The sequence below is a fragment of the Bombina bombina genome, chromosome 8, assembly GCF_027579735.1.
Source record: "Bombina bombina isolate aBomBom1 chromosome 8, aBomBom1.pri, whole genome shotgun sequence".
Classification (NCBI taxonomy): domain Eukaryota; kingdom Metazoa; phylum Chordata; class Amphibia; order Anura; family Bombinatoridae; genus Bombina; species Bombina bombina.
The window spans coordinates 283,356,461-283,371,108 of record NC_069506.1 but is presented as its reverse complement, the minus strand read 5'-3'; the positions used below and the strand labels follow the sequence as shown (position 1 = coordinate 283,371,108).

The window sequence follows — 14,648 nt, the reverse complement described above, 5'->3', positions numbered from 1 at the left end:
ATTTTCCCATTTCTAGTAGTGACCTTGTCATGAATTATAACTGTGAATTTGTAAGGAATCCCCCTTCTATGTCCTTTCTCTCTCCTCTTGTGATGCGTTGAAATAAACTATAATATCTGTTAGTCTATACAGAACACTGTTAACGTGACATGACTGAGTTGCACAGGAACATTCTGCTCCTGGTATTGGTTTAACTGCATTAGCTGAGTTAACCCAAGTGTGCCAGGTTGTAATGTACATTGTTTAGGTCCCACAGACATCACTCATGCTGAAGTATTAGCTATAGATGCTATTTAAAGGGACATTAAACTCAACGTGACCTAGCTGTGAAATATCTATATAAACACACAAAAAATGTGATAGTGCACAAAAGGATATATTCAAAAAGTCCCAAAGAAGACAACTGCTGTTGAACTTTCCACAAAAACCTCAGGGAAAAAGAAGGAAAAAAACACATATAGTGAAGTCCTGCTGATAATAAATAGCTCATAAAGAGGCAGAAAGTGGTACTCACATACTCTAGAGCTTCAAGCTCTAGATTTTCAGGCACAGGAAGACTCCAAGTAGGAGACAAAATGCAAAGATTGAGGTCCCAAATGGGTTAAAACTCTGCATGGAAGAACTCAAAGTGGATAAAATATAACAATTTATTTGTAAAACAAGTGTATATAAACGAGAGTGTCCAAATCAATCACATCGAGATCCTCAAAAAAGCCAAGCTGTGATTGGCGAAACGTACGTCGGAGCAGAGTGACGTCACACGAGAGGTGGAGTCTTGTACTATACTGAACAGATAACGGCATTCATTAGACATTGTAAAAACAAAATTCCATTCTTAATATGAGGAGAGTCCACGGCATCATTCCGTACTGTTGGGAAATACTGAACCTGACTACCAGGAGGAGGCAAAGACACCCCAGCCAAAGTCTTAAATACTCACCCTACTTCCCTCATATCCCAGTGATTCTTTGCCTTTCGTCACAGGAGGTTGGCAGAGAAGTGTCAGAGATAAACTTAGAAACAAGTTCTCTTATTCCCAGTACCAGGGTGGAATTCCTGGGTACTATAATAGACTCCATATCTATGAGGATATTCCTTACAGACCAGAGACGTCACAAGCTAACTTCCACTTGTCTTGCCCTCCAGACCTCGTTAAAGCCCTCTATGGCTCGGTGATTGGTCTCATGGTGTCCAGCATTGACATCATTCCCTTTGCCAGATTCCATCTCAGACCACTTCAGCTGTGCATGCTGAGACAGTGGAATTGCGATCATTCGGATCTTTCTCAACAGATTTCTCTGGACAACTAGTCGAGAGAATCGCTCTCCTGGTGGCTCTGTCCAGATCACCAGTCCCAAGGGACATCCTTTTTGAGACAATCCTGGGAGATTGTGACGACAGATGCAAGTCTATCAAGATGGGGAGCTGTTTGGGGTGCCAGGAAGGCACAGGGCCTGTGGACTCGAGAGGAATCTCTCCTCCCGATCAACATTTTGGAACTTTGAGCGACCTTCGATGCTCTGAAGACTTGGCCTCTTCTGGGTTTGTCCCAGTTTATCAGATTCCAATCAGACATGATAACCTTGGTGTCTTACATCAACCATCAGGGGGGAATGAGGAGCTCCCTAGCAATGAGGGAAGTATCTTGGATTCTGGAGTGGGCGGAGGCCCCCCAACTGCTCAATGTCAACGATCCACATTTTGGGTGTGGACAACTGGGAAGCAGATTTCCTCAGCAGACAATCCTTTCATCCGGGGGAATGATCTCTCCATCCCGAGGTGTTTGCGGAGATTTGCAACAGGTGGGAGATGCCGGAGATAGATCTCATGGCGTCCCGGCTCAATTCCAAGCTACCCAGATATGGGCCGCGGTCCAGGGATCCTCAGGCAGAGCTAATAGATGCTTTAGCAGTACCTTGGAGGTTCAATCTAATTTAAATTTTTCTGCCGTTACCACTTCTTGCCCGTGTAGTGGCCCACATCAAGCAGGAGCAGGCATCAGTGATACTGATTGCTCCATCGTGGCCGCGAAGGATGTGGTTCGCGGACCTGGTGGGGATGTCCTCATCTCCTCCGTGGAAGTTATCTTGTCAAAGGGATCTGCTGGAACAGGGTCCTTTTGTTCATCAAAATCTAGATTCCCTGAGGCTGACTGCGTGGAGATTGAACGCTTAGTTTTAGCCAAGAGAGGTTTCTCTGAGAGGGTTATTTACACTCTCATTCAGACTCGTAAGCCTGTTACTCGTCGCATCTATCATAAGGTGTGGAGAGCTAACTTATTCTGGTGTGAAGAGCGTGGTTTAGCCTGGCATAAGGTTAAGATTGCTAGTATTCTTTCCTTTCTCCAGGAGGGTCTGAGGAAGGGCATTTCTGCCAGTTCCCTGAGGGGACAGATTTCGGCCCTTTCTGTTTTGTTGCACAAGAGGCTCGCAGAGTTCCCTGACGTGCAATCTTTCGTTAGGCCTCTGATTAGGATCAGACCTGTATTTAGATCTTACGTTCCACCTTGGAGTTTGAATCTTGTTAAGTTTTTACAACGGGCTACGTGTGAGCCTATGCATTCGGTTGACATCAAATTGTTGTCCTGGAAGGTTCTTTATGGCACGCAGAGTTTCTGAGATGGCTTGCTTGCAATGTGAACCTCCCTATCTGGTGTTCCACACTGATAAGGCTGTCCTACATACCCGCTTGGGTTTTCTTCCTAAGGTGGTGTCTGATCGTAACATCAATCAGGAGATTGTGGTTCCTTCCTTATGTCCTAATCCTCCTCCTTCGAAGGAACGTTTAATTCATAATCTGGATGTGGTTTGAGCTTTGAAGTTTTATCTTCAAGCTACTAAGGATTTTAGGCAAACGTCTTCCTTGTTTGTTATCTATTCTGGGAAGCGTGAGGGTCTGAAGGCTTCTTTGACTTCCTTATTTTTTGATTGAGGAGTGTTATACGCTTAGCTTATGAGTCAGCGGGACTTAGACCTCCTCAGAGGATTACGGCTCATTCTACTAGAGCGGTGGCTTCCTCTTGGGCCTTTAAGAACGAGGCCTCTGTGGATCAGATTTGTAAGGCCTGGTCCTCCTTACATACTTTTTAAAAATTCTACAAATTTGAACTTTTTGCTTCGGCTGAAGCATCTTTTGGGAGAAAGGTTTTACAGGCTGTGGTGCCCTCAGATTAGGGTCCGCCTTTCCTTTACCCCTCCCGTTATCATTTAGTGTGTTCTAGAGCTTGGGTATAGTTTTCCCAACAGCAAGGAATGATGCCGTGGACTCTACTCATATTAAGAAGGAAAACATAAATTATGCTTATCTGATAATTTAATTCCCTTCTGTATAAGGAGAGTCCAAGGCCCCCGCCCGTATACTTTGATGAGCGGACCAAAATTAGTTTTTCTCTTCCGGCACCATTTATACCCTGATATTTCTCCTACTGTTCCTTGTTCCCTTGGCAGAATGACTAGGATATGAGGGAAGTACGGAGAGTATTTAAGGATTTGGCTGGGGTGTCTTTGCCTCCTCCTGGTGGCCAGGTTCAGTATTTCCCAACATTAAGGAATGATGCCGTGGACTCTCCACATACAGAAGGAAATTAAATTATTAGGTAAGCATAATTTATGTTTTATGCTTACCTAATAAATTTCTTTCTTTCCGGATATGGTGAGTCCACAGCATCATCAATTACTGTTGTGAATACCACTCCTGGCCAACAGGAGGAGGCAAAGAGCACCACAGCCAAGCTGTTAATTGTCACTCCCCTTCCCACAAACCCCAATCATTCTCTTTGACTTCGAACATGGAGGAGGTGAAGTTTTGGTGTCTGAAGAAAGACTAGACTTTTCTACAAGCAAGTTTATGGGTCTAGCTGTATTCCACGTCTATCTCTTCAATAAGGGCAGTGGTGGCTTTCAAACAGTTAGGAACTGTGTTTTTCCTAACATTTTGCTGCCCTGGTATAGAAAGTCAGAGTAGGTGACTCTGTCCTTTCTCTTCCACAGGTCTCTGTGAGGAATTGTGTCCTTGCATACCTAGTGAGCTGTCTACATGCCGGACAGCTGATGTAGCCAGTAAGTACTTTTGCTTCCAGGTGGGGAGACTATGCACTTTAATAAAGTGACCCTGCATAACTGAAAATCATTATGGGACAAGGTAATCCTTATTTAGGATTTAATTGGGCATGAAGCAGGTACTGCACTTTGTGACTTAGAGGAGAGACTGGTGAAGGGGTTAAATCCTTTGGGGCTCTTTATGGCTAACATATTGATAACTTTAATTTAAAAAGAATATATGTTCATACGGTAAATGCTCATTAAGCACAGTTGGGGCTGACGTTATTTGTGTAGCTTCTAGGGCTACTGCTACTCTATCTAGTGGAGATGTCATCTCTCCCACCTTGGAAACTGCCTCTGAGGAAGGACCTTCTACTTCAGGGTCCCTTCCTTCATCCAAATCTCGTTTCTCTGAAGCTGACTGCTTGGAGATTGAACGCTTAGTTCTGTCTAAGTGTGGGTTTTTTGAGTTGGTCATTGAGACCAGGATTCAGGCTTGTAAGCCTGTTACTAGAAATATTTACCATAAGATATGGCATAAACATCTTTAATGGTGTGAATCCAAGGGCTACTCTTGGAGTAGGGTTAGGATTCCTAGGATTTTGTCTTTTCTCCAGGAAGGTCTGGAAAAAAAAGTTTGTCAGTCAGTACCCTGAAGGGTCAGATTTCTGCTCTATCTATTTTGCTACATAAGCGTCGGGCAGATGTGCAATCTTTTTGACAGGCCTTAGTCAGAATCAGGCCTGTGTTAAAGTCAGTTGCTCCTCCTTGGAGCCTTATTCTTGTTCTTAAGATTTTGTAGCAAGCTCCATTTGAGCCAATGCATTGTATAGATATTAAGTTGTTATCGTGGAAGGTTTTGTTTCTTATTGCTATTTCTTCTGCTTGGAGAGTTTTGGAACTCTAAGCTTTGCAGTGGGATTTGCCTTATCTTATCTAAAATGGCGATAAGGTGGTTCTTTGTACTAAGTTTGGTTTCCTTCCTAAAGTTGTTTCGGATAGGAATATTAATCAGGAAATTGTTGTTCCTTCTCTATGTCCTAATCCATCTTCTCATAAGGAACGTTTGTTGCACAACTTGTATGTTGTGCGTGCTCTGAAATTTTACCTTCAAGTGACTAAGGATTTTCACCAGTCTTCTGCCCTATTTGTTTGTTTCTCTGGGATACGTAAAGGTCAGAAAGCTATTGCTACTTCTCTTTCTCTCTGGTTGTGAAGTCTAATTCGTTTTGCTTATGAGACTGCTGGACAGCAGCCTCCTGAGAGGATTACAGCTCATTCCACTAGGGCTGTCTCTTTTTCTTGGGCTTTCAAAATGAAGCTTCTGTGGAAAAGATTTGCAAGGCTGCAACTTGGTTTTCTCTGCATACTTTTTCCAAATTTGGCTTTATGGCTAACATATTGATAACTTTAATTTAAAAAGAATATATGTTCATACGGTAAATGCTCATTAAGCACAGTTGGGGCTGACGTTATTTGTGTAGCTTCTAGGGCTACTGCTACTCTATCTAGTGGAGATGTCATCTCTCCCACCTTGGAAACTGCCTCTGAGGAAGGACCTTCTACTTCAGGGTCCCTTCCTTCATCCAAATCTCGTTTCTCTGAAGCTGACTGCTTGGAGATTGAACGCTTAGTTCTGTCTAAGTGTGGGTTTTTTGAGTTGGTCATTGAGACCAGGATTCAGGCTTGTAAGCCTGTTACTAGAAATATTTACCATAAGATATGGCATAAACATCTTTAATGGTGTGAATCCAAGGGCTACTCTTGGAGTAGGGTTAGGATTCCTAGGATTTTGTCTTTTCTCCAGGAAGGTCTGGAAAAAAAAGTTTGTCAGTCAGTACCCTGAAGGGTCAGATTTCTGCTCTATCTATTTTGCTACATAAGCGTCGGGCAGATGTGCAATCTTTTTGACAGGCCTTAGTCAGAATCAGGCCTGTGTTAAAGTCAGTTGCTCCTCCTTGGAGCCTTATTCTTGTTCTTAAGATTTTGTAGCAAGCTCCATTTGAGCCAATGCATTGTATAGATATTAAGTTGTTATCGTGGAAGGTTTTGTTTCTTATTGCTATTTCTTCTGCTTGGAGAGTTTTGGAACTCTAAGCTTTGCAGTGGGATTTGCCTTATCTTATCTAAAATGGCGATAAGGTGGTTCTTTGTACTAAGTTTGGTTTCCTTCCTAAAGTTGTTTCGGATAGGAATATTAATCAGGAAATTGTTGTTCCTTCTCTATGTCCTAATCCATCTTCTCATAAGGAACGTTTGTTGCACAACTTGTATGTTGTGCGTGCTCTGAAATTTTACCTTCAAGTGACTAAGGATTTTCACCAGTCTTCTGCCCTATTTGTTTGTTTCTCTGGGATACGTAAAGGTCAGAAAGCTATTGCTACTTCTCTTTCTCTCTGGTTGTGAAGTCTAATTCGTTTTGCTTATGAGACTGCTGGACAGCAGCCTCCTGAGAGGATTACAGCTCATTCCACTAGGGCTGTCTCTTTTTCTTGGGCTTTCAAAATGAAGCTTCTGTGGAAAAGATTTGCAAGGCTGCAACTTGGTTTTCTCTGCATACTTTTTCCAAATTTGATACTTTTGCCTCGGCTGAGGCTTCTTTTGGGAGAAAGGTTCTTCAAGCGGTGGTGCCTTCTGTTTAGGTTACCTGTCTTGTCCCTCCCTACTCATCTGTGTCCTCTAGCTTGGGTATTGGTTCTCAACAGTAATTGATGATGCCGTGGACTCCCATATCTTAGGAAAGAAAACTAAATTTATGCTTACCTGATAAATTTCTTTCTTTCTGGATATGGTGAGTCCACGGCCCCGACCTTTATTTTACAACAGTTCTTTTTTACTAAAACCTCAGGCACCTCTACACCTTGTGTTACTACTTTTTTTCTCCACTTACCTTACACACAAATACACATGAATAGACTGACACACGTTGACATGTATATACACATATACACACTGGCAAACATACACATGTATATACACATACACACACTGACAAGCACACATATACACATGTATAGACACATACACACACTGACAAGCACACATATACACATGTATATACACATACACACACTGACAAGCACACATATACACATGCATATACACATACACACACTGAGAAGCACACATATACACATGTATATACACATACACACACTGACAAGCACACATATACACATGTATATACACACACTGACAAACATACACATGTATATACACATACACACACTGACAAGCACACATATACACATACACACACTGAGAAGCACACATATACACATGTATATACACATACACACACTAACAAACACATGTATATACACACACTGACAAACATACACATGTATATACACATATACACATGCATATACACATACACACACTGAGAAGCACACATATACACATGTATATACACATACATACACTGACAAACACACATATACACATGTATATACACATACACATATACACATGCATATACACATACACACACTGACAAGCACACATATACACATGTATATACACATACACACACTGACAAGCACACATATACACATGTATATACACATACACACTAACAAACACATGTATATACACACACTGACAAACATACACATGTATATACACACACTGACAAGCACACATATACACATGTATATACACACACTGACAAACATACACATGTATATACACATACACACACTGAGAAGCACACATATACACATGTATATACACATACACACACTAACAAACACATGTATATACACACACTGACAAACATACACATGTATATACACATGCATATACACATACACACACTGAGAAGCACACATATACACATGTATATACACATACATACACTGACAAACACAAATATACACATGTATATACACATACACACACTGACAAGCACACATATACACATGCATATACACATACACACACTGACAAGCACACATATACACATGTATAGACACATACACACACTGACAAGCACACATATACACATGTATAGACACATACACACACTGACAAGCACACATATATACATGTATATACACATACACACACTGACAAGCACACATATACACATGTATATACACATACACACACTGACAAACACACACATACACATGTATATACACATACATACACTGACAAGCACACATATACACATGTATATACACATACACACACTGACAAGCACACATATACACATGTATATACACATACACACACTGACAAGCACACATATACACATGTATATACACATACACACACTGACAAGCACACATATACACATGTATATACACATACACACACTGACAAGCACACATATACACATGCATATACACATACACACACTGACAAGCACACATATACACATGTATATACACATACACACACTGACAAGCACACATATACACATGTATATACACATACATACACTGACAAGCACACACATACACATGTATATACACATACACACACTGACAAGCACACATATACACATGTATATACACATACACACACTGACAAGCACACACATACACATGTATATACACATACACACACTGACAAGCACACATATACACATGTATATACACATACACACACTGACAAGCACACATATACACATGTATAGACACATACACACACTGACAAGCACACATATACACATGTATATACACATACACACACTGACAAGCATGCATATACACATACACACACTGAGAAGCACACATATACACATGTATATACACACACTGACAAGCACACATATACACATGTATATACACACACTGACAAACATACACATGTATATACACATACACACACTGACAAGCACACATATACACATGTATATACACACACTGACAAACATACACATGTATATACACATACACACACTGAGAAGCACACATATACACATGTATATACACATACACACACTAACAAACACATGTATATACACACACTGACAAACATACACATGTATATACACATATACACATGCATATACACATACACACACTGAGAAGCACACATATACACATGTATATACACATAAATACACTGACAAACACACATATACACATGTATATATACATACACACACTGACAAGCACACATATACACATGCATATACACATACACACACTGACAAGCACACATATACACATGTATAGACACATACACACACTGACAAGCACACATATACACATGTATAGACACATACACACACTGACAAGCACACATATATACATGTATATACACATACACATACTGACAAGCACACATATACACATGTATATACACATACACACACTGACAAACACACACATACACATGTATATACACATACATACACTGACAAGCACACATATACACATGTATATACACATACACACACTGACAAGCACACATATACACATGTATATACACATACACACACTGACAAGCACACATATATACATGTATATACACATACACACACTGACAAGCACACATATACACATGCATATACACATACACACACTGACAAGCACACATATATACATGTATATACACATACACACACTGACAAGCACACATATACACATGCATATACACATACACACACTGACAAGCACACATATACACATGCATATACACATACACACACTGACAAGCACACATATACACATGTATATACACATACATACACTGACAAGCACACACATACACATGTATATACACATACACACACTGACAAGCACACATATACACATGTATATACACATACACACACTGACAAGCACACACATACACATGTATATACACATACACACACTGACAAGCACACATATACACATGTATATACACATACACACACTGACAAGCACACATATACACATGTATATACACATACACACACTGACAAGCACACATATAGACATGTATATACACATACACACACTGACAAACACACACATACACATGTATATACACATACACACACTGACAAGCACATGTATATACACATACACACACTGACAAGCACATGTATATACACATTATGACAAACACACATACACATACTGACAAGCACACATATACACATGTATATACACATACACACACTGACAAGCACACATATACACATGTATATACACATACACACACTGACAAGCACACATATACACATGTATATACAAATACACACACTGACAAACACACACATACACATGTATATACACATACACACACTGACAAACACACACATACACATGTATATACACACACTGACAAACATACACATGTATATACACATATACACATGCATATACACATACACACACTGAGAAGCACACATATACACATGTATATACACATACATACACTGACAAACACACATATACACATGTATATACACATACACATATACACATGCATATACACATACACACACTGACAAGCACACATATACACATGTATATACACATACACGCACTGACAAGCACACATATACACATGTATATACACATACACACACTGACAAGCACACATATACACATGTATATACACATACACACACTGACAAGCACACATATACACATGTATATACACATACACACACTGACAAGCACACATATACACATGTATATACACATACACACACTGACAAACACACATATATACATGTATATACACATACACACACTGACAAGCAGACACATACACATGTATATACTCATACACACATTGACAAGCACACATATACACATGTATATACACATACATACACTGACAAGCACACATATACACATGTATATACACATACACACACTGACAAGCACACATATACACATGTATATACACATACACACACTGAAAAGCACACATATACACATGTATATACTCATACACACACTGACAAGCACACATATACACATGTATATACACATACACACACTGACAAGCACACATACACACAATGACAAGCACACATATACACACTGACAAGCACACATACACACACTGACAAGCACACATACACACACTGACAAGCACACATATACACACTGACAAGCACACATACACACAATGACAAGCACACATACACACACTGACAAGCACACATATACACATACACACACTGACGAGCACACATATACACACTGACAAGCACACATATACACACTGACAAGCACACATATACACACTGACAAGCACACATACACACAATGACAAGCACACATATACACATACACACACTGACGAGCACACATACACACACTGACAAGCACACATACACACACTGACAAGCACACATACACACAATGACAAGCACACATACACACACTGACAAGCACACATATACACATACACACACTGACGAGCACACATATACACACTGACAAGCACACATATACACACTGACAAGCACACATATACACACTGACAAGCACACATACACACAATGACAAGCACACATATACACATACACACACTGACGAGCACACATATACACATGTATATACACATACACACACTGACAAGCACACATATACACATGTATATACACATACACACACTGACAAACACACATATACACATGTATATACACATACACACACTGACAAGCAGACACATACACATGTATATACTCATACACACATTGACAAGCACACATATACACATGTATATACACATACATACACTGACAAGCACACATATACACATGTATATACACATACACACACTGACAAGCACACATATACACATGTATATACACATACACACACTGACAAGCACACATATACACATGTATATACTCATACACACACTGACAAGCACACATATACACATGTATATACACATACACACACTGACAAGCACACATATACACATGTATATACACATACACACACTGACAAGCACACATATACACATGTATATACACATACACACACTGACAAGCACACATACACACAATGACAAGCACACATATACACACTGACGAGCACACATACACACACTGACAAGCACACATATACACACTGACAAGCACACATATACACACTGACAAGCACACATACACACAATGACAAGCACACATACACACACTGACAAGCACACATATACACATACACACACTGACGAGCACACATATACACACTGACAAGCACACATATACACACTGACAAGCACACATATACACACTGACAAGCACACATACACACAATGACAAGCACACATATACACATATACACACTGACAAGCACACATATACACACTGACAAGCACACATACACACAATGACAAGCACACATATACACATATACACAATGACAAGCACACATACACACACTGACAAGCACACATATACACATACACACACTGACAAGCACACATATACACATACACACAATGACAAGCACACATATACACAATGACAAGCACACATACACACACTGACAAGCACATATACACATACACACACTGACAAGCACACATATACACATACACACACTGACAAGCACACATATACACATACACACACTGACAAGCACACATACACACACTGACAAGCACATGTATATACACATAATGACAAACACACATACATATGTGGGCACGCAGTACACACACCCTGACTGTATAACAAGCACAAATGAGAAATTAGAAGCGTTCACATCAGTGTGCAGGAGATGGTTAATAGATTTCTTATTAAAACTGGAGATATCTGCAAAAGAAATTCAGTTAGTTGAGTGCTCATTGGAACCAACAGAATAAAAGTGAAGAAGCGGTTTTGTAACCTTATTCTTTACTAATAGCGGCCTCCTATTATCACCCATGAAAACACAGGTGAAATATCTGAAATCCATTAATGGGTTCTTAACCTTAATAATATCAGCCCTGTAATTAAATATTCTTCTTTGTCTGAGGGGGTGGAGGGCTCTCAGTGCCCTGTTTGCAGATGTATTTTTTGGCATCACAGATACAGCACCTGGGATATTAGATTAATTATGAGATTGATTCCTCAGTAAGACTGGAGCAATATACCCTGAGACCGACCTGAGGATAGACCTAACAATGATTCACTCTGGTCTCCCTCATTATTAACTCTTCTATAAAAATCTCAGTCACCAAACTGGTCAGTGCGCAGAGCGAATAAACTGCACCGCTAGAACACAGACGTGCCAGGGTCAAACATGGCTTTAGTAATGCCAGTGACTCGTTATCTAGAGGCAAAAAGGATATTCTGACGGCTAACAGTGCCGCCAGTATAGGAATGTCATTCGTAGCTTAACAAAACATTAATACAAAACACAGACTGTAAAAAACCTTGGGCGAGATTACATATGCGGCGCAAGCGTTGGCACAACTGCTGAAACCCGTGCCACCCGTAATTTCACACATATATACCGCACCAGTAGTTCATAAAGTGCCGTAAGTCGGGTAAACCAGCAATGTCCAGAAATGAGCGTAAATACAAATTTCTGGAGTCGCCAGTGACTTACGGCACTTTAGAAACTGCCGGCGCCTAAGAAAAAAAAAAAAAATCAAATCTCCCGTAAAAATCTAACCTACCTCCAAAAACTAAACCCGACACATAAAACCCCTATATCCGCCATCAAACCCACATCGGAACTAATAATAAAAGTATTAACCCCTAAACCGACAATCCCCCACAATGCAATATGCCTAATTAAACTATTAACCCCTAATTTGCCATTCACCCACATCACCATCTACCTAATAAATGTATTAACCCCTAATCTGCCATTAATACACATTGCACAAACCTTATAAATCTATTAACCCCTAATCCGCCAAACCCACACAACGCAATAATCCTAATAAAACTATTAATACCTATACCGCCAAACCCACAAAACGCAAATAACTAATTAAAATACTAAGCCCCCTAACCTAACACCCTCTAAATTAACCCCACTTACCTAAATTAAAAAATACTACGTTACAAACGATTAAAATAACAAAGCTAACATGTATGTATGTATGTGTGTGTGTTTATATACTGTATGTATGTATATGTGTGTGTTTATACTGTATGTATGTATATGTGTGTGTTTATACTGTATGTATGTATATGTGTGTGTGTGTGTGTTTATACTGTATGTATGTGTGTGTGTTTATACTGTATGTATGTATATGTGTGTGTGTTTATACTGTATGTATGTATATGTGTGTGTTTTTACTGTATGTATGTATATGTGTGTGTTTATACTGTATATATGTATATGTGTGTGTTTATACTGTATGTATGTATGTGTGTGTGTTTATACTGTATGTATGTATGTATGTATGTATGTGTGTGTTTATACTGTATGTATGTATGTGTGTGTTTATACTGTATGTATGTATGTGTGTGTTTATACTGTATGTATGTATGTGTGTGTGTTTATACTGTATATATGTATGTGTGTGTGTGTGTTTATACTGTATGTATGTATGTGTGTGTGTTTATACTGTATGTATGTATATGTGTGTGTTTATACTGTATGTATGTATATGTGTATGTGTATTAGGGCTGCAACTAACGATTATTTTCATAATCGATTAATCGGCCGATTATTTTTTTCGATTAATCGACTAATC

At 39.5% G+C, this 14,648-nt stretch overlaps 1 protein-coding gene across 14 annotated transcripts in view; it reads left to right on the top strand.

Moving 5' to 3' along the window:
• The window catches only part of PKNOX2 (PBX/knotted 1 homeobox 2), a 1,550,023-nt gene that overhangs the window by 1,167,591 nt on the left and 367,784 nt on the right, over nucleotides 1-14,648 (top strand). The window lies entirely within an intron of this gene.